This window comes from Theropithecus gelada, chromosome 9, assembly GCF_003255815.1.
Source record: "Theropithecus gelada isolate Dixy chromosome 9, Tgel_1.0, whole genome shotgun sequence".
Classification (NCBI taxonomy): Eukaryota; Metazoa; Chordata; class Mammalia; order Primates; family Cercopithecidae; genus Theropithecus; species Theropithecus gelada.
The window spans coordinates 78,633,543-78,657,335 of NC_037677.1; the positions used below are offsets into that span (position 1 = coordinate 78,633,543).

Sequence of the window (23,793 nt, forward strand, 5' to 3'; positions counted from 1 at the left end):
TCCTTATGATTTCCTTAGTAACATTTTCTAACCTTTTTTATAATAATATAGTATATATTAATAATACATAAGACATGAAAATATTTATTAATTCACTATGTTATCACCGACTTCCAGTCAACTATTAACTATTATCTATTAACTGCTAGTAACAGTTAAATTTCGGGGGAGTCAAAAGTTATATGCAAATTTTGGACTGCACTATAGGTGGTAACCCCCATGTTGTTCAAGTGTCAACTGAATATTCAATTCAAATAAGAGTATTCAGTGAGTATTCAGTGAGGTGGTGAATGGAGTGAAAGTGAACGGTTCGTCGTGAAGCATACCACACATGGATGCCCCATTCTAGAGCATGTTAATTGGTAAAGATTAACTGTCAAAGCAAGCCTCCCTCTCAGAGAGTATCTAATTTTATTTGGTTTTGTTCTTTCTGAATGGATGACCTTGAAGAAGTAAGGATGATATTCAAGTGTGCTATTTCATTGCCAGTCCAAAGGGAATTGTTCGTGAATTTCCTCCAAGTGTCTAACAGTATTAAAGAGCAATGTGTTTTTGGTACTTTCAGAAAACAACAATAGCATCTTGGAGAGAAATGCACTATGGACATGCACACTTGACAACTAAATAGAAAGTGGCAATTACAACTTGTAAAATGTTAACATTTGTTGATAATTTAGCTTTTCAATTAGGAATAAACCTACTCTGAAAGACTAGTCTTTTATAGGCACTTCATTACAAGCTATGGACATAAATTTTCTCTAAATATTAATTAATTATTTTATGTTGTTTTCCAGTATGGGGTTGAATTAATGGTATCATTTGGCTACCAAGTCTATTGTACCCACCTCAAACATTGGAAAATAGACTTTTTAAAAAAATACACTTTTATTTGGCAAAATTTTATGTATTGGGTATTTTCTGACAATAACTGAATCTGCATGGTTTTCTATGAAAACATTATTTGTCTTTTTTTACTTCTGATTATAAGGATGGGTCTTAAGTCCTTAAAAGATTACAAATCCGACATATTAACCAAAAGCTGTTTGGAAGTATTTGTTTTGGAAATGTCAAATTTGTACCAATGTGACTATAACATTTTTATATATTAATGAGTGGGCAGTTACAGAAATCAATATTACTAGACTGATTCAGATCATGTGTTATAAATGGAAGTTAACTGCTTCCACTGCAGTCCTTCCAACCAGAGGTCAAATAAGAGAGCCAAGGAAGAGCTCTGATTTTTGTGAGTAAAAGCTCTGAGTTGAGATCATTTGAAGGAATCATACACTTTATTACTACTTTGTTTCCTATTTGGAAGTGTATATAGAGATCATTATATTGAAAATAATAATATATTTTCTAGGTTCAACCGTCAAGAGATGTTACTAAAAGTCTATTATTAGTGAGGTCCTATAAAGGAAGCCAGAAATATAACAATAAGAAGACAGATAAGCTATTATCCTCCCCAAGCTTCCTTAGTATAATATCCATCCTCATAGAGTTTTCAGGTTCTTGCAGCAGCTGCATTTGACCCAGGGACATAAAATCTTTATATCTATTATATTGTTGGTGCTGTCAAAAGTACTATTACCATATTTTTCTTTCTTTTCTCATTAAAAGTATAGAGTTTTACAGTTTACGATAATTAGCACCCTGAAATTAAGGTGTGACTTGATTCCAAGTTTAAACAGTTTATACATTTGCTGTCTAGTAGTAGATTTCAGATTATAAAAGGGAAAATAGAATATTCCCCACTGCCTACCTAGATTTTCCTTCATGTTGCCAATAGCAGGAGGCTTAGAAAGCAATACTCTGACATTGTTTTGTGATATTCATTGATTATGCCAAAGTTGATTGCCTACTCTGTGAAAGGAAGGCTCTAAGAGGGAGGAGGTTAGGAAACTAAGATCTATGTCCTGGTCTCTAGAAATTTGTGGTACAGACACATCTTTTCCCATGTTCTACTCCATGGAATAGTGTTTCAAGGACATATAAATATGTTTATTCAGAGAAACCCACAAATTACCACTGTTTCATTGCCCTGTTGTACATATGGTATGTCAGACTCAAAAAAGTTCTGTAACAGAGAAAACTATCCAATTATAACTTGCTAAAACTCATGACTAAGGAATCATTTGGCAGTGCATATATTAACACTGAAGGACCAAAGAGTGTTGATTGGGTCTTAGAGTGAAAATGTTGGATGAATATATTAGCTCTGAAAGCAGCTGTTTCATTCTTCATTGAGGTTTCTTTGTAAGTGACAATAAAACTAAGAATAAAGAATACAGTTCAAATTTTACAGAAATATTATGATATATTAATAAGGATACCACACTATGACCTAACATGTTTTTCATTTAATGATGGTAATATGAATATTAGCTTATATATTAATATATTTAAAAGAAACTTGTTATAATAATGTATGATAATTAAAGCAATGTTAGAAATCTGATTTCAGATAAGAAATGGAAACATCATAGATCATACATTGTTTTACACAGAAAATGGGTCAGACTTTGATACTAGCAGGATATGCCATCAAATAAAAACACATCAAAACGGTAAGCTTACCTTATTGGCTTAGTGTGAAATATATGCTGAGTTGTCACATAATTTGATATTGAATCTGAAAATTATTGCTAATTTGAATTTTCTTTTGTATAAACAGTTAAAATGTCAAAAGCTTTGAAATAGACTTTTATATTTGATTATTTTCAAATGTCACAGCTTTTCAATGAGATCATAAAATTTGATGGAATCTTTATTGTTGCAAATGACAAAATTTGCTAATATACAATAAAGAAATGTAGTAGAATTATAGAAAATTTATAATTATTTCAAACTTCCGTTAAACTACAATGTTGAGAGAAGAAGGTTCAAGAAACTTCATCCTGAAAGCCAGATCCTGATACCTATCTTTCTTCCCAACTGAACATTTTATCAGGAAGCGGCTGCTGGAATATAAGGGACCAGAATTGTTAGATGATCCATCAATTTCTTTCAAGTACAGCTATACTGCCAGTTGGCAGTTGAACATTCCTCGCATCTAATTGCGTTTACCTTTGTTGCTTTAAAATTTTTAGAATTTTTGTCATCTAATTTTCTCAGCTCCTTTTCACTTACAAAGAACCAATATTAGAGAAACTCATTACTTCTGCAGCTGCAAACTAATGCTTTCAAATGTATTCCCTTGGTGTTATCATAGCACTACATATCTTGAAACAGGTGTTTTCCACTTATGCCTCTTTAATGATCCATTCTTCTTGTCATGTTGTCTAACAGAGTAAATATAACATCATAATTACTAAAATTTTAAGAATCAATTCACTGCAAACAGATCAATGTATTTGTTCTAGTGACCTCTCTGAGAGAATTTTCTACCATGGACTGCTTCTTTGCTTCAGCCATACTAGTCATCTTGTTGCTCTTCATGTACTCTAAGCCACACCAAGTTAGACCTTTGAATTTCATTATTGCACTTTACATGAACACTCTGTTCCCTAATATCAGCATGCCTTTTACACTGATTTCATTCAGCTCTCTGCTGAAATGAAACCTTCACAGACAGACCTGTTTTCTCATAGTATCAGAAATATTGCCCTCAACACCTGCATCACCATTTCCTTCCTTACATGATTTATATTTCATCACAACGAAAATCCCTACATGACATATTCTGTATTTGCTTGTTTCCTTGTTTGTTGTTTATCTCTCCTCATTTACTCCTCATGGACTGTAAATTCCAAGATAGCATAATTGTATGTGTTTTGGTCATTGCGTTTCTTTAGTGCTTGGAAGAGTGCCTGGCATAATGAAGGTACTAAATAATTTTTAATAATTAATATTTAAAACTTTTAATATATTAATATACTAGCTAGGTGGTTTATATTGCATGAAGTCCTATTTTCTAAATCCTTGTATTAGTTTCAGAACTAAAAAATAAGTGTGAAGGAGACAGAAGGTACTGGAGCTTTTTGAATATTCACTATGCTTAATACACTCTAATATAAGTTACTTTCATTTTATATTAAATATTATAAGGAAGTCATTTTATGAATATTACTTTAAATAATTCTGGGGTACCTGTATCCAAAAAGAAACCAGAAAACTTCTCTAAACATTACTGTGTGGCTCTAAAAATATCAGCAGTTTTATTTTGCTGATTTCAAAAGCAGTTTCCTGAGGTGGAACACTGCTCTAAAGAGAGCACGGAGCCAAGTACTTGTCTGATAATCGTTCCTTGGGAATATTTTACAACTTCATAAAACATTGAAAACAATTAAAATGATATTTTTATTACAATCAGAATTATTTGAAGGAAGTTTATAGCAAGACACGTGGCAGATAAAAAAAATCCTAGCGGACTTATGTCATTCTTGGTTCCTTACACACACTTTCATTGCTTTGCAGAGATAACAGTGCATATGATGATAGGGTATAAATTTCAAGAATCTAAGGCAAGTTGGCATACTTAATCTCAGGCTTGTGTAAACTGGAATATCTTTGTCCAATTTCCTACTATCTTTCTCACTTTCTTAGTGTTTATCTATTTGTAGCTCATTCTCCCTAAATTTATGTTTCAGATTATGCAGTTGTCTCATATGTGTGATAATTTTAATCTAAAGCAAAGGCAATGTAATACTTGAAATACAATTCTTATATTTTTACCTAATAACAGATTTTGAAAGATCAGTAACTAATTTGAAGAGATTTGTTCTAGTTACCACCTTATCAGTGACTCCTATGGTACACATTGATGTGTAATGAAGGAGTTCTTCACTGTGGACTTCTTAAATTATTACCTATTAATACTGATATTTACTTATTACTTTTTTCATATTTAAGCTATATGTTTAGTTTTTACATGAGAACTCATGTGCTTATAAATCCATTCACATTTCTTTCCATGAAAAATATTGTGTTAATCCATTTGAGTTGCTATAAGGAATACCTGGGACTGCATAATTTATAAAGAAAAGAGGTTTATTTAGCTCACAGTTCTGCAGGCTGTATAAGAAATATGGTGCCAGTATCTGCTCCTGGTGAGGCCTCAGGAAACTTCCAGTCATGGTGAAAGGCAAAGTGGGAGCCTGTGTATCACATGGCAAAAGAGAGAGCAAGAGAGTGAGTGGTGAGGTGTCAGGCCCTTTAAAAATCAACTCTCACATGAACTCATTACTGCAGGGAAGGCACGAAGGTATTCATTAGGGAGCCACTTGCCATGATCCAAACACCTCCCACCAGGACTCACAGTTCAACATGAGATTTGGAGGGGAGAAAACATCCAAACTATATCCTATATTTAGGGAATTTTGCTTTTGATATTGCTTTTATAATAGTGACCTTAAAAAAAAGTTTTAACATGGCGAACAACTAAAAGCAATGATTATTGCCTTTGCTAATGCCAAGTTAAACAGACGACAACATTTGTAAGAAGAAATAGTGTATAACAGATAATAAGGAAGTAGTGATAATAAGTCTGTTTTCAGAAAGTCAGGGTTTTCATTGAGTCTGGATGGAAATCAATAGCATTTGAAAATATTTTCAACTTTGCCTTTGTGTATACAGGCAAAGATATGGTAGATATCGCATAGTAAATCCTTCATTATAGTGTAAATCACTGCATTCCTAGAATAAGTAAATATATATTACTTTATACAAAAAGGCATTCTTAGAAGTCATATATAAATCAGATTTTATGCTCTTTGAATATCAAGCCATATTTCTCATTGACTGACACTGTAATTTCAGAGATGTGTTCTCAAAGAAAAATAATTGGTTCCTGAGCCTCAAAATTTCATATCAGAAATTAGCAAACATCTTTCTAACTTAAATTTTATAATAAATGAATATTTTTGTAATAAATTATTTCTATTAATATTTAAGTGGAAAACTATGCTTAGAATCATCCAGTATTGTGTTAGACACCTATGAAGACTAACTCTAATATGTGAAGAAAACAGCGTTGTCTTTTATAAAATATTTTTCTTTGTAAAAATTGTCTAAGAACCTCTTAATAGTGTTTATCTTTCTACTTCTTGGTGGCTGTATTTGTTCACCTGCCAGGTCTTTTCTAAACATGGCTATTACAGATGATAAAGCTGTCAAAAAATGCAACATGAAATTCTAGTATTTTTAAGAAACAAGAGAAGCTATTTATAAATGTAATATTGGTGTAAACAATTCAACTAACTGTAAGAATTTAGGATGAAAGCTCTTCTTAGTGTCCCATATTTGAGGGAAAAAAGCTCTATTTTGTCCCAATTTAAGACACAAATATGCCTTTTGGAGTTGTCTTTGTTTTTGCATTATGTAGGGAAAAATAGCACTATTATGATAAAATGGCAGTGTTAAAATGTAAATTTTTTCTAAATTATTATTATTGTATTCTCTCTGCCTCAGGAGACCAATATTTAGTTTAAAATAAATATACTGACATTAGGTGATGATGTACAGACATAGACAGAAATAGAACCATGTTCACATGATTACTCTGAATGATTTTACATTAAATATCATACTTTTTATTGCAGTGTTTTACTGAGCTTCATGTTTTCTTATTTCTGAAAATAGCTAATTTGGATAAAACTAAGACCACTTTCAGTAATGTAGAAAGACTCACATTTCCTTAGAAACACAGTAAAATATTCTGAAGATATTCTCATCATGATATTTCACTTGAAATTGTTATTTCTGTTATTTTTTTGAGAAAATTCTTTGAGAAATCAAGGATGAGTTCTGTGAGTATTTGATACAATTTGGAAATTTCTGTTTGTTTTGATTGTTTTTAAAATTTATTTTTTAAGTAATTAACCTTTCCACACCTGATTAAATGAACATTTTTTGACCTTTGTTATCCTAGAAGTGGACAGAGTATGGATGAGCATAACACTAAATATAGGTAACTTATAACAGATGTTTATATATGACCTGGAAAGCTAAAGGTTTATCTTGCTGCATTTCTATCTTCAGTAAAAGGTCTATCACACCTTGTTTGATACTTTTGAAAGCACTGAAGCATCTTATTGCATAGGTAATTTTACTATCTTCATGGTCCATAAACCATATACATCTTTTAAATGAATATTTATAGTAGTCATTCTTAAAGGTGTATCTTACAGATCCAGGTCATTAGTAGCTTAGGAGGGACCAAGTTAAACATATTACATGGGAGTACGGTAGATGTGGTGATGCATAACTAGGAGAATTGTGGACAAAGTGATTTGTCACCTTACTACCTCTTCAAAGGAGGACATGTTGTCCCAGCATTAAGGAGTGCTTTCTACAAACATTCTTTCTCTCTCAGCAACACCACTGTCTCCACCATTCCCTCTCAGAGATTTCAACTAGCATCAGATAGCTGCCTTCTCAAAGTTACCCCTCCCAAGATCCTGCATGCAGTGACAGATGCAGCGAGGGCATGGCTTTAAGACCTGGCTATCTTTGCTCAGTGATGAATAATGTGAGATTTTTTTTTTTTATCTCCAGAGCATCCCTAGTGATCAAGGCCCTGTGCAGATGACTCAAAAAATTACATTTTCTGTTCCAACTTCTAAGCGTGGAATCCTTGAATGACAATAGCGTTAGTAACTGGCATTAAACTAACTATATTTCATTAGATACTTGACATCCTCTTTTGGATGTCCCGATAACATGTCCAATTAGCTTGTTCAAAACCAAACTCATAATTCTGTTCTTTTAAACCAGGGTTTTGTTTGGTTTGGTTTATATGTATTTATTTTTATTTGTTTATATTCTCCAATTTTGTATTTTGGTAAAAATACACATAATGTAATTATCACTAATTACATTTATATTATTGTTCAGTCACCATTATTGTCCATCCCCAGAACTCTTACAATCTTTAAAACTGAAAAAATTTTCCCTCCCTTAGCCCCTGGCAACCGTTATTTCACTGTCTGTTCTGAGGATTTTGACTACACTGAGTACCTCATATAAGTAGAATAATAGAGTATTTGCCTTTCTATGACTGCCTTATTTTACTTGATAGAACACCCTCAAGGTTCACACATGTTGTAGCATATATTAGAATTTCCTCCCTTCTTAAGGTTGAATAATATTTTATTGCATACAAAAACCACATTTTGCTTATCCATTCTACTGTTGATAGACTCTTGAGTTGCTTCTAAATTTTAGCTATTATTAGTAATGCTGTTAACAACATGGGTATAAAAATACATATTTAAGAAACTATTGGGCACATACCTGGAAATGGAATTGCAGGATCATATGGTAATTTCACGTTGAATTTTCGAGGATTCACCATACTATTTTTCACAACAGTTTCACCATTTTATATTTATTCCCACTAACAGTGACAAGGGTTTTATGTTCTTTACAATCTTGCCAAATCATTATTTTCTGATTTATTTTGATAAATACCATCCTAAATGGGTATGAGCTGGTATCTCATTGTAGTGTTTTTTTTTTTTTTTTATGTCTGATGGGTAATGTGCTGATGTGGTAACAAGGTTCGAGGGTGGCACATCTTGCACCTGCATGTGAACACCCGGTCATCATGCTTATGAACTACAAAATAATCTCATTGTAGTTTTTATTTGCATTTTCCTAATGATTAGTGATGTTGAGCATGTTTTCAAGTGTTTATTTGCCATTTGTATATCTTCTTTGGATAAATGTCTAGTCAAGTGTTTTGACCATTTTTGAATCAGGTTGCTTGTTTTTTGTTATTGAGCTTTAGGAGTCCTCTGTATATTCTGAATATTAATCCCTTACTAGATATACATTCTGCAAATATTTTCTTCTATTAGGTAAATTGCCTTTGACTCTAGTGATAATTTTCTTTTGAGGCATGCATTTTTACTTCTTTTTTTTTTTTTTTTTTTTACTTTTTATTAAGCTCGTTTGCCTCTTTTTAATTTTGTTGTGTGAACATCAGGTATCTTATTATTTGCCAAATCTGAAGTATTAAAACTTATCTTTCTTGTAAGAGTTTATAGTTTTAGGTCTTCCATTTAGGTCATGGATCCATTTTGACTAAATTTTTGTATATGGTGTTAAGAATCCAACTTTATTATTTTGCATATGGAGAGCTCATTTTCCCTGCAACACTTATTGAAAATACTGCCTTTTCCCCATTGAATACTCTTGACACCATAATTTAAAATCATTTGACCATGTATGTGAGACTTTACTTCTAGGCAACCTTTCCTATTACACCGGTCCGTATGTCTGTCTTCATGCCAGTACCACAGTGTTTTGATTACTGTAGCTTTATAGTAAGTTTGGAAATCAGGAGTCTGAGTGTTCTAGCTTATTCTTTTCCAGGATCAATTTAGCTATTTGGAATCCTTTGAGATTCCATATGAATTTTAGGATGAGTTTTTTTTGTATTTCTGCTTTAAGACATCATTGGGATTTTGATAGGGATTGCATTTTCTATAGATTTGCTCTGAATCTGTGGTGTTGACATTATAACAATGTTAAGTCTTCCAATCATGAACATGCAATGCCTTTCCATTCATATTTATATTCTTTAATTTCTTTTGGAATGTTTTATAGCTTTTATAGGACAGATCATTTATTTTCTTGGTTAAATAAAAAGTAGTTTATCTTTATGATGCTATTGCAAATTAAATTATTTTATTAATTTTGTTTTTGGATTATTCTTTGTTATTGTATAGATATGTACTTGATTTTATGTGGTGACCCAATTTATTGGTTCTGCTATTTTTAGTGGAATCTTTATCATTTTCTGTAAATAAGATTATATTATCTGTAAACAAAGATAATTTGACTTCTTCCTTTCCAATTTTGTGCCTTTTATTTTTCTTTTTCTTACATATTTTTTTCTGGCCAGATCTTTTAGTACTATATTGAATAGTAGTAAGCTCAGGCATCCTTGCCTTGTTTCTTATCATAGAGGGAAAACTCTAAGTTTTTCATGATTGACTATGATGTTTTATATGGGACTTTTACATATGAAATTTTATTAGGTTAAGGTGGTTTCCTTATATTTCTACTTTGTTGAGTGTTTATTTTTTTTAATCATGAAAGGGTGTAAAATTTTGCCAAATGCTATTTATGCATCAATTGAGATAACATGTGATTCTTACCCTTCATTGTTAATATGGTATATTAAATTTGACAATTTTTGTATGTTGAAATATCTTTGATTTCCATTAGTATTAATAAATCTCTTTTGCTCATGGTCTATAGTCATTTTAATCTGCTGCTTATTAACTTGTTTTGCTAGTAATTTTTTGAGAATTTTTGCGTCAGTGTTTACAAAGGATATGTGTATGGTATTAGGGTAATGCTGTCTTACAGAATGAGTTTTAGAAATGTTCCCTTATGACAACATTTTTGGAAAAGTTTGAAGAAGATCGATGCTAGCTCTTTAAATGTTTTGTGGAATTCACTGGTGATGCCATCAGGTCCAGGGCTTTTGATGTCGGGAGATATTTTATTACTGATTCAATCTCTTACTAGTTATCAGTCTATTTACATTTTTATTTTATCATTATTTAGTCTTGATAAGTTTTGTATCTCTAGGAATTTTTCCATTTCATGTGTTACCAGATTTCTAAGCACACAGTTTTTAATAGTGCTCTCTTATAGTCATTTTTATTTCTGTAGAATTGATAGCCAAGTCACCATTTTCATTTCTCATTTTAGTAATTTGAGTCTTCTCTCTTTTTCTCTTAGTCCGTCTAGCCAAAAGTTTACTAATGTTGTTGATCTTTTCAAGCAACCAGCTTTTGGTTTCATTGTTTTTCTATCATCTATTTTGTCTATCTCTGCTCTAGTCTTTATTATCTCCTTTCTTCTACTTGCCTTCAGTTTGTTTTTCTGGTTTAAGTTGTAAAGTGGTTGATTTGAGATCTTTTTCTAAATTAAAAGAAAATATTTCTTACTTTTTAATGTAAGCATTTATACCTATACATTTCTCTCTTAGCACTGCTTTTTCTCTGCCTCATAAATATTGCCATGTTGTGTTTTAGTTTTCATTTATCACTAAATACTTGTACATTTCCCCTGTTATTTCTTCTTTGATCAATTGGTAATTTAGAAATATTTGTTTAATTTCCACAAATTTTTTTATTTTTCCACTTTTGTTACTAATTTCTAACTTAATTTTGTTGTAGTTGGTAAAGATACTTCATATGATATCTTTTAAACCTATTGAGATGTAATTTGTGGCCTAACGCATAATCCGTCCTGGAAAAGGTTCCATGTGCACTGGAGAAGAATGCATATTCTGTTGTGGGGTAGAATATTCTGTAAATATCTCTTACATCTTGTAGGTTTATTGTGTTTTTTAAGCCCTCTGTTGTTATTTATTTCTTTACTTATCTTCTGATTGTTTTATCCATTAATAAGGGTAGATTTTGAAATCTTCAATTATTATTGTAGAACCATTTATTTTTCCTTCAGTTATATCAAAATTTCCTTCTAATGGTCTGTTATGTACACGTTGATATTTGTTATAGCTTCTTGGAATATTGAACCTTTTATTAATAATGTCCTCCTTTGCCTCTTGTAACTTTTAACAGTTATTTAAAGTCTATTTTATCTGGTATTAGTATAACCATGCCAGTACTCTTACGGTTACTGTTTACATGGTGCATCTTTTTCTATCCTTTCACTCTCAGTCTGTTTGTGTATTCAGATATAGAGTGAGTCTCTTTTAGATAGTATATAGTTCGATCATGGCCATAATCCATGCTGCCGGTATCAGTCTTTTGTTTGAAGGGCTTTGCCATTTAAAATTAAAGTAATTGTTAAGAAGAAGATAACTATACCTGTCATTTTGTTATTTATTTTCTAGATGCCGTGTAGCTTTTATATGAATTTCTTGTATTACTGTCTTTCTTAGTATTGAATTTATATTTTGTAGTAAAAATTTAAATTCCTTTCATATGTGTTTTAATGTATATTCTATAATTATTTTCTTTGACGATACCATGAGTATTAACAGTCAACACTCTAAAATTATGATACTCTAATTTGAATGTATGTTAAAGTTCAATAATATACATTCAACTCAGCTCCTATAACATCTTCAGTCACATTTTTTTCAGTTATTAATGTGACAAAATTATGTCTGTATACATTGTGCATTCAAAAACATTAAGTAATAATTTTTAATACATTAGTATTCTCCATTATGTAGAAAACAAAATGTAGAAATACAAACCAAATTTATAATAATAGGAACTCTAATAATTGTTTAATATATTGGTCTCTTAAAGTATGTGGAAAAGATAAACTGAAGTTACAAACCAATGTTACAGTAACACTAGCTTTTATATTGTCCATGCATTTACCTTTACTGAGATACTTATTCATATAGCTTTGAGTTACTATCTAATGTCCTTTTATTTTAAGCTGCAGGATTTCCTTGAGCATTTATAGCAGTTAATGAACTACCTTAGTTTATGTATGAGAATCATTTATATATTCTGTGGGGGATAGGTTATGGAATTTTCATTCAGTTGTAATTTTCAGCTCCTGAATTTTTTTTGTTCATTTTTAGCCTTTCTGTCTCTATTGATATTTTCATTTTGTTCATCCATTGTTTCCTTGACTTTCTCTATGTCTTCCTTTAGTTTGTTGGACATCATTATAATGGTTATTTTAAAGTATTTATCTAGTAGATCCACCATCAGATCTTTCTTGGTGACTTTATTTTGCTTTATCTGTTTTCTTTAAATGAATTATACTTTCTTGTTCCTGTGTGTGCCTTGTGATGATTTGTTGAAAACTGGACATCTGAATTTAATTAAATGGTAAATCTTGAAATCAGATTTTCTCCCTTCCCTAGGGCTTGCTGTTTTTGTTATTATTTTGTTTATATTGTTGCGGACTGTGTCTGTGCTGAAGGTCAGCCTGAGTTGAAAACTTCAAGTCTTTTATTAGTATTTTATGAACCTGCACCATTTCTTGATGATACACTGAAACTTTCTAATTTCCCTCATGTTTGCAGTTGCTCTGGAAATATACTATTCTTCAGTGTTTGATTCTCAAAGGGGTAAAGGAAAAATGGAGTGGGGGAAACAGCCTTTTAAGTCTCTTGGAAGTCACATTAGCCAGGAAGAGTGGGTTTTAGAACAGAAGGGAGTGCAACAACAATGGCTACCACCTCTTTGTCTCTCCCATTGTGCTCAGAAGCAGCAATCAACCATCAGAGCACAGATCCTTGATAACTGAAGGGTGTGTTCATTTTTGCTCATGGTAGTTTTTGCAAGCTAGAGGCAAGCTGCAGCAGAAATACTTGCAAAGCTCCCTGTCTTGGGATTAGGGGTGGGGATGGATAGCTGCTCCTGAGCTAACAGCTGAAATTAACTAAAATTTATGATCCACACTTTCTCCTGGAAGTTGTAAGTTTCACTATATTCAAGAATTCCAAAATAGTTGTATCAGAGAGATTTTGCCAGTGTAATCATTACTTATATGTAAAGAGATTTCCAGTGCTTGCTTTTCCATCATCTTCCCAGAATTCTCTAAACCTGACTCTTTCACAATGTTTCCATGAATGACATCACTGTCTATCCTGTTATGCAAACCAAAATTTATACATCCTTCTTTTTATCCCACAGGTATCATTTCTCACAAAGTTATTTCAATTTTAACTTCTAAATATCACATAAATAGTTAATTACTGTTGCTTGGGTGCCTGCATACTCCTGAGCACTGATTTCATATCTTTTAATTACATATCTCAGCAAGGGCTTAATATGCTCAGGTATGCCATGTGGACACTGGAGTTTATAGATGTATGACACATTTCTCAACTAAGTGACAAAGCTGAGTTTTCAATACAGGTCAATTCGATTCTACACATTTTACTAAACATGATGCCTCACATTTATTTTCTGGAAAATGGCTTCCAGATTAGGCTAAACAAAAGTTTTAAAACTATTATGAATAAATATTTTAAAAATAATATATACAATTTTTATATCAAATACATAGTTTCTAATATTTCAAAATTATTTTAATTCATCCTTATAATAACTGTATAAAATAGCTAATCTTATTCAATTTCACTGATGAACAGTGTATAAATCAGTAAATAAGGGACAACAATGGTGTTCCAGTATAAATCTCCAGCTAAACTGAAGTTCCCTGTTCTTCAGTGCTTTGTCATAATGTCCTCTTGGAACAGTAAGCCCTTAAAATGCTGACAAAATCATGAATTGTTAAAATAAATTCACAAATGTTGCTACTCTTGAGAAAACATGTACAGACAGAGCACTGAAAATATGACAGAAAATCAAAGGATGTCTGTGGCTAATGTGTTATAATATTAAATAAAAAGCAGAACTGTAGAAGCTTTGTCAATTAATGACTATTAATAAAAGTCTCCTAACTTGCCTTCCAGACTAAAAAATCATAAAATGACATTTAATATTTTAATTGAAAAATTAATCTTAAACTGGGGCAGTCTCTATTACTAGCAAATGTTATGACGGTAATAATGTTGGGTTATTTTCTTATTTTACTAACCATGCTACTTTCTTTTTTCTATTCTCCCCAAAATGAATCCAAATTCAAGAAATTTGATAAGTGTCAGTTATTGGCATCTTGGAAAAACAGGCTGCTCTCCTCTTTCCACAAGTTTGCTATGGTATTTCCTTGAAATAATTGGTTTTAAAATGTACCAGGTAAGATGTTTGTCTTAAGGCAAACATGTGGTACTCTCTTCATGTAATTTATTTATGTACTAAGTGGATTAAGAGGCATGTTTGGGAACAGGACATCTTAGCAGCCTTCAAATAATTCTATTTCAGAATTGTACTCTTTCGAAGACTATAATTAAGACTCCTGAAGAAATATTATCATTCATAAAAAATCTTTATTGTCCTATCATGTTTAAAAGTTTAAATACAGACAACTTTTGGACAAATACATTCTGGCTATTCCCGCTAATTCTTAAGCACTTATGATGACAAAGTTTTGTTTGGTGTGATAGTAGAGAAACAGACTGATTTTCCTAAAAATCCAACGGTTTCACATTAATCTGGTTTTGAAAACTGTAGCCTGTATGTTTCTAACCTGGGTATAATAAAATAAGTTTATATAAAATGTTTAATGATGTGAAAAGTTATTTACTTCCCAGTTTTCAAAGGTCATTTTAGACATGTACTTTTACCTGAATTTCTTTCTAAAGATTAATTTCTTAACCTTTGTTTTTTGAAAGTATTTTTCAGGTTACTCCCTAGGTAACACCTGAGTTATTTTTAAAATATATATTCTCTCGTTTCCAGAACATTTCTAAATAACCTTTCCAGAATATCTTAAATGAATTACTGAATTTGTTTTAAAAATAATTTTCACCAAAGAAGGCATATTTCTTAATACTTAAAACAAAACTGTGAAATTGGACTTGTATTTATGAAATTTTTGCAACAAAATTACTCTTTATTTTCCTACGTTTCCCTTATTCGTATGTTAGCATTTATATTTACATGTTAGTCTTTATCTATTAATAACCCAAAAATCTAACATCATTGACTAAAAAGGGTATATTAATGGCACTGGAATGCAGCTGGCCAATATGTCACAGGACTTGAAGCTGGAAATGTGAGTAATAAATACAATGTCAACAAAAGGGAAAGTTTGAAGATCATTGATATGATATGGTGACATTACTCTTTTTCGTTACTTCATTGATGTACAGATGACAATCCACTGCGTTTTGATAAGTGGTGAAGGTTTTAGTGCTTTCAAAATGCTTACTTTTGGATATCTGGTGTCATAATCATCTGGGATTTTCTAGGTTTCAGTGTAGAATTATGGGTCAGAATTTCTCAGTGTGTTACTCAGGAATATATTTTTTAAAGCTCCACAGATAATTTTAATTCACTATCAGTTAAGGCTATCACTGTTAGACAACCAAGACAGAAGGAAAATAACCAGATTCATTGATGTGCAAATGTGTGAAGGATGTTATTGGGTGTGATAAGTCCATTCACAATGTTGGAAAAAACATCAAGCATTCCCAGTCTAAAAATTACTGGATTGTAAAATATTGTGCATATTAAGTGCTGCTTTGTGTCCTGGCCATTTTCCTGCATTTTTTTTTTTTCCTTCATTATATCCTCTACAGGCTGAGGGGAAAAACACTATAAATTTTTTCCTGTACCTAAGAGTCTATCCCAATAACCTAAATTATTACAGAAATTTAATTCAGATTTCTAAATGTAGCAGGCCATTTTACAAATGATAGGACATGTTTGTTTGTAAACATTTGAAGGAGGAGAGTAGAAAGTTCACATGAATCTCTTTCAATGTAACTCTTAAATTCATTGGAAAATGGTTTGTCCTTAATGGCCAACAGAGTTCTATGAGTCTGGGAGTATAATCAGTGCCTGTTTTATAGTTTCCTTATGGTGGCATTTGGAGACCTTTTTAGTGATAATTGGAGAGTGCAATGTTTGTAAGAGTCTTTTGGTACTTTGAAATATAAAAGAGAACTGTACAGAAGAGAAGAGATAAACATTTTTCTTTATTAGGAAAATTATATCATTACTAAAGAAAGCTGTGTTGGGAGGAGATGTACACTTTCACATCTACATGTGTAAGACTGAATTCTGCTGGCAGAAATTTTGGTTCAGTTAACTGTCTATGAAAAAAAAATTCCACACGAGGATTTTTTTCTGTGAGAATTATTTGTATTGTATTAACATGGAACACAATTTTTCATTTTAATGTCAGTGGTTCACTTTAAAACTAGTAAAAACAAACCTATTAACTACCTTTACTTGTGATAAGGTAAATAATGCTCTGATACTATTCTCCATAACATAGTTTTATTCATTTCTCACATATGAAATGCTAATATTTCGCAGCTAGGCTTATAGTGCTTGTCATTTATAATGGCCACGTATGATTTGCTTTTGAAAATAGTTTATCATTGTCTCTACATATTATCCTTCTTTAAAAATAAAATTCTACTACACTGTATTTTGATTATATTCTGTATTTTGATTATTTTAATGTAATAAAAGTTGTTATACAACACTTCTTTTCAAAATTTAAAAAGCTATTATTCAATGTGAAGTTTGAATAATTATAGGAAATTATTTATTATTAATTTAGAATAATAATAGGCCCATTGACTATACTGGTATACATTTGATTCTATTTGGGATGTGGTATTTGTCCTACTTGATCATCTGTGATGTGCCTTACAAAGTGCTGTGTGAGATGTAAAGTGGAAGTATAGGGCCATAATCAGAAGTGAAATACAGTTATAACACTTGCAAGCTTACAAGAAATCTATGGTTATAGAGTCTGGACAGAGAGTTGGCACTGGGAGGTGACATAAGGGATAATTCTAGGGAACTGTTAATGCTTTTATTTCTTTACCTGTGTGGGGGTTACACAAGTGTTTTCACTTTGTGATGGTTTGTTTATACCAATAATATTTTTTTATGTATCTGTACATGTATTACACTTCAATTAAAATGTTAACAACAAAAATAACAAATACCTTATAGAAATACTAAAAGACTATTTCTATTCAAGTTAGGTAAAATGGAGAGAAAAACATTTCAGGAATCTGTGAGGGAGAAATTCTGAGAATAGAAACTCATGATATTACTAGGTCATTTGAGTTATATTCTAAGTAATTTTAACAACTTTAAAACAAATTTATGGCAATAGTAGATAATGTTATGTATAGTGTTTGGTTTAAAAATTGTATAAAGCTAATAAATAAGTACTTTTGTAATGCACACTAATTGTATGCGTAGGCATTATGCATTATTTTTATAAATAAAATACTCTGCAGTTGTTTTAAAACAATTCCCTGTGGATTATTTTCATATAAAATAAAAATTAGATGTAAAATGAGTTCTTTGATTTAATGCAGTTTTGCGCAGGATCTTGTTCAGCAGCTCAAGCACTCTGAAGGTCTTGGATAGAAGTTGTAGCTGAACACCTGTAGACATGAAGGCAAACCAAACCCACACCCATCATGTGAGTCAATTCCAATCGAGACAAATTATGTCTTCTTTAAAAATGGGATGATCACAATATCATCAACTTGTCCCCAGGAAAGTGATTGATCCTCTCAAACTATAGTGTCAGATGAAAAGTCCAGCATTTGTCTCCATGGCTGTCAGAGTAGATAATCAGCAGTGGCTGTAAAGAAATCAGCCTTGGTGAACAGAAGCCCATGCTATGGAGTCTGGATTAGCCTCCATCTCTGCTACCACAGTCTCTTCACTGAGGCATCTATTGTGCCAGCACTGGGCTAACTAATGACAGAGGTTGGCAGATGTCAGTTGGCTTAGTCATTTTATCTACTTGGTTGTCTATGGTGAATATTATTTAGTTAGCATTAACATGAGGTTCAAGAGTCTTCATAACTTGTTGATATTTCTGTAAGTCCATCAAATAGGTTTTCCCCAATGCTGTTTCTCTCCAGTTTAATCTCTGTGTACCCAGACCGCTGAGTAAACCTCCAAACTCTTTACTACTTCATATGTCAGTATATTTTCTTATCTTGTTTCTTTCTTCTTTTCAGAAAATGTGATTGAAGTAGTTAGTGCCCATGGGGAAAATTTTTCTAATTTCTGTCCTTCGGGATCACTACTGATTTGGCTTTAAGACAACAGCAATCCTTCATTACTCTGAACCCCATATTAAGCAAACCCATCTATTAAGCTAGCTGGACCTTTTTTCACCTCCATTACTTGGTCATAATAACCCTAATGAATGAAAGCCTGAGCTGAGGCAAAAGCCACAGTAAAAGAATAAGGGATGACAAGGGGGCTATCATCTCATGCAGCTTATTTGTGTTCTCTGATTCTACTTCTGCGTAATCTTGAATTCATTACTTCTGGCTTATAATGGCAGGCCTACATTTAACTTGTTGACTTTGACCAAATCCAATTTATGGTAACCAGTTCTGATCACATAGCCTAATATCACAACATTTTCCAGAAAAGCAAAAATTAGTCAATAGTCTAAAACAAACGCTACACGTCTAATAGTCTTATTATATTATGAAAATATGATAAAATAAGTTTACAGATCAATCTACTTATGGGTATCCACTCAATCAACTGACAAATGTTTTAGCAAATCAAATGAAAGATGAATAAAAATATATTGCAACTAGTTTTGTATTTTAGTGCTATATATTGCAGATATAAGACATTAAAAGATAAGTTTGGCTATATTAAAACTGATACAATTGTGAACAGGAACGCTAAAGAATGTGTTTGCACAAAATGTAAGCAGCAGAGAGATAGTCACCGGAATATACACAGAACTCATAGAAATCAATAAGGTGCAGAAACCTTCCCTCTGCCAGTTGGTCAAACAGTATGAAAACACATTCAGTAAAAAGCAAATACACAAATACACATGATAAATAAATTGTGGTTGAATACTCAACTTTGCTAGCTGTTAAGGAAAATACATTGTAAATAACTTATTTTGTTGTGTTTTGTTTTTGACACACAGTCTCCCAGGATAGAGTGCAGTGGTGCGATCTAGGCTCACTTCATAATCTGCCTCCTCCACATAACCATTGCCCATTATCTGTGAAGGATACCCTTATAAATGCAGGATTAAATGAAGTTTTAAGTATTGGAGAAGCAGAAGAACTTTGAGAGAAAATAAAAAGGCTTTCTTATATTGAAAGAACTGGGTGATATAATTGAAATTAGAAGTTAGCAGCTTTAGGGCTCAGCTCTACTGATAAGCTTTATGAACGAGGGAAAATTATATAATTGAAGAGCCCGTCTTCTCATCTTCTTTGAAGATAGGGATAAGTTGATCTATCTTTTCTGATCATTGTGAGGATTAAGTGGATTTGAAACACTCAGCATAATTTCTTAAAATAGTAGTTACTAGTATTAATTTTAATTAGTTTAGAAATATCTTCTGTGATCCCAAAGATTATTTTAATGTATCATTTTAAAATGTCTTTAAAACAGAAAATTACTTTATTAATTATAGAAATACTGATTTTCTCCAAATAGTAGGGCACAGGTAATTGATACCTTCTAATTAACTTTTCTAGACTTTCCCAAACCCATAAACCCTTTTCAGGAGTAAAACATGAGACAAATTATCAGTTTAGAGGCACGCTGTGTTATACCTGGCCAGTAAGCCTTACAACTGTCTATATCATCAAAAATAAGAATCCCAAGACGAGCTTAAGGACATACAATAACTAAATTTTAAGTGGTATTTTGGATGAAATACTAGAACATAAAAGGACATTAAGTAAAAAGTAAGGAAATCAAAATTAACTATGGACTTTAGTTAATATAGTTGCCCCTCATTTTACACAGGGTTTGTTTGCAGGACCACCTGCACTAATACCCAAATCCACATAAACTGAAGTCCTGCAGACAGTCCTTCAGAAGCAATGTGTGGGAATATTCGGCCCTCCCATATGTGTGGGTTTTGCATCCCACAGACAGTGTATTTTTGATCTGTTTGATTGAAAAATGTCTTCATGGGAGTGACCCTACACAGTCCTAACTCAAGTTGTTCAAAGTTCCACTGTAATAATATCAATATTGGTTCATTAATTGTAATAATTGTACCTCACTAAGGGAAGATGTTAATGACAGGGGAAACTGAGCAGAAAAGAATATGAGATCTCTGTACTTTATGCTCAAGTTGTCTGTAAATCTTAAACTGTCTATTAATATAGTCTATTACAGTAGTCTATTAACAAATTAAAAAAAACTTTCTAGACTATATTTACACATCTTATCATCTATTTTTCCATACCTTCAAAAACAAAGAAAAATACAGTTATGTCTAAAGATTGATAAATTGAGACTGAAAAATGTTGCAGCTTCCTAATGCAAATTTGACACTGGAGAATGTATGCCAGTCTTCCTGAATATTGCTTCAGAATTATTAGATCACTGGTTTTGAACAGGAATTGAGAAAGTTCTTTGGGCTGGACTGAGATGGTTGGAACAAGCACAGATTTTACATATCTTTTGTTATGGACATAAACATTTTCCTGAGTACAGAATACAACATTTATTGTGATCCCCAGAAGAATTTAGGTAGTATTTTGTATGAACTACTTGTTAAAACTTGGTTCCGGTTCTTCCTAGACACATTAAAAACTTATATTTAACATTTCCAAATTGAATCTATTTTCCAGTGCCTTTTATAGTCAGGTTCTTTAAGGATCTATAGATATCAACATCATCATTATCACCATAATCATCTTAATTATGCATAACTCATATAATTTTCACTTAGCTTATAACAGACTCTCAACTCCATACTCATCATATTGGTTAACTTACTTAATCCTATAATAGTGCTGTAATGTAGTTAAAAGTTTTATCTCCATTTTAGAGACAAAAAAATTTAAGATACAAGATTTATGTTACTGATCCTTGTTCTCGCAGTTAATAAACAAGAGGACCACAATTCAGACTAAGAAAGTCAATTCAGTCTCCTTGCAACCTCTGTGTTGGATACTACAGAGGACAGAAATTGGAAGGAATATGCTAAAATGACAATGAATGTTCATTAAAAATAGTGGTTTTAATGTTTTTATGATGAATACGTTTTGGGTTTAAATAATAAAAAAACACTTTGTTCAGGGTTAGCAAACCATTTTAAAGCCTTTAGTGAGTTATAATGATGTTTTTTAATTACTGGATTACATAGAAAGTTTATGTTTGATGAAAATTTAGAAATTACATTTACTCAGTATTTCAGCTATTTATGGAATGCTTCACATTTGCTATGCATACTTTGAGAATCAGAAATCCAGAGGTGAACCACACAAAATAACATGAATTTGGATTTCATGTTTTTTTTTTTTTTTCCCATTACCCTAGTGGTAGAAAAGAGTAAATGAAATTATGTTGCTGAAAGAATCTAACCGTCACTTATTCTGTGGTCAATGTTTTTCTCTACTTAATTTACGAAATCAGCAATTTAAGAAAAATTGAGAGACAATTAAAACTTATAAAAACTTTCATGTGTGCTATGTGTAATTCAATTAATGTATCTCACTTTGTTGTTTATCTTTTTGTTTTGTTTCTTTCCCTAATGGGCTTTTAATTAAATAACCAAAGTGATTGACGTAGTTCTTCACAAGATTACATGAATTAACATATTTAACTTTAAATTATTTCTAATTATTTCTGCATTTTAAGAAAACAAAATCACATTTAATGGGCAAAAAGATTTGCTTACTTTTTCTCTTTTAGTCCATATATTTATAATAGTTTATAATAAAAGTCGTGTTTTATAATATTTGTATCATGCATTAGTTAATATTTTCAAAGTATATTTTGAATTGGAATGCATTCACTAAGTTTAAAAGAATGCATTCAAAACCATAATCATTTTCTCTACCAATAAAATGTCGACTGTAACAATTGTATATTTTTTCAAATTATGAAGTGCTAATTAACCACTAGTTCTAAAAGTGTTCTTAGCTTTTGATTTGGAACACAAGATAGGAATTAAGTTTACAAATATAGCAAAATATTTATATTTATAATACAGCTTTATTTTTACCTCACATAGCACAGCTAGTACTAATACAATAATGTGGCTTTGGTTTTAACCCACAAGAAAATAATAGATTTTATAATTGCAAAAATACTGGCAGTACCTTTAAAATTTATTTAAAGATTGTACTTTCATTTGAGTTTCTATTTTAAGAAATTTTGAAAATCTGGTCACAATAATAAAGAATATGAAAACATTATCCTCAATCACATGGAATGTAGAAGTGAAATCTCCCAAATCTACTCCATTCAATGATTAGAAAAAATTGATATCATATTGTTATATTAAAGGAAATTTGAAATTAATTTGAGTAATTCCAGAAGGCAATATTTTATTTGCTATTTTAAAGCATTTAAGCCTTCCTTAAATAAGTGCTACGCAGTATGGTGAAGAATAAAGATGTAAAAAAGTAATAAATAAATTTGCTGTGCAATTCAGTGTTTATGCATGTGGATACTTTTTATTTTTTCACTTGTCTTTTTAGTGAGAGTTTAGATGCATTATTTAAATAAGGATAACCTTCAGATATTGGAAGAATAAAGACAAAATAATGCTAAATTTTACACTTAGACAAGTAAAGTGGACATTTTACTACTGCTAAGAATTTTCAAATTAAAAGGACAAATTTAGCTCAAGTTCAACATTTATGAATAGTTTTTAAAGTCGCATTATACCTCTTTGATTTCACAATATGTACATGCTCATTACATGCAATTTGAAAACACTGAAAATTATAAATAATAATTAAAATCAACCGCAGTATAAGCTCTCAGACATTACTACAGTTATATTGATAATGTTTATTCTTAGAGTCTTTTCTCTATTCATATATCCTTTTATTATATCCACAAATTGAAGTTAATTTGTTTTGTAATCTACTTTACTCACATTTCAATATTGCCAGCTTTTTTGCGGAACACATCAAATATTTTTTACAAGCTGATTTCAAATGTTACATGTTTTTTCCTCAAATTGACAAATTACTACTTATAGAATAAATACATTTCTTTTTACCAGATTGAAAGATTATTTATACTTTCCTGCTATTGAAGAATATTGTAACATATTCTATATAACCTGTCTTAAAAGCCTTCACATAGAATGCGTGTCATTGTAAACTAGATTAGGTAACCATAAAATTGCTATTGTCAATGGTAACTGAAAAAATAAGGAATTAGCAGCTGAATTAAATTTAGCAGTGTGATTCAGTTTTATGAATTAAAAATCTTGAGGTGAAAACTACTACCTACTACAGATAGCTTCTATTTCATAATAGCC

The 23,793-nt window shown here is 31.3% G+C and overlaps 1 protein-coding gene and 1 non-coding gene across 2 annotated transcripts in view; one reads left to right on the forward strand and one right to left on the reverse strand.

The window, feature by feature from the left end:
• The window catches only part of PCDH15 (protocadherin related 15), a 1,828,063-nt gene that overhangs the window by 44,107 nt on the left and 1,760,163 nt on the right, over positions 1-23,793 (forward strand). The window lies entirely within an intron of this gene.
• LOC112632298 lies at positions 8,465-8,568 on the reverse strand. Its single transcript, XR_003121355.1, has one exon. It is a non-coding gene; the product is annotated as a small nucleolar RNA U13 (small nucleolar RNA).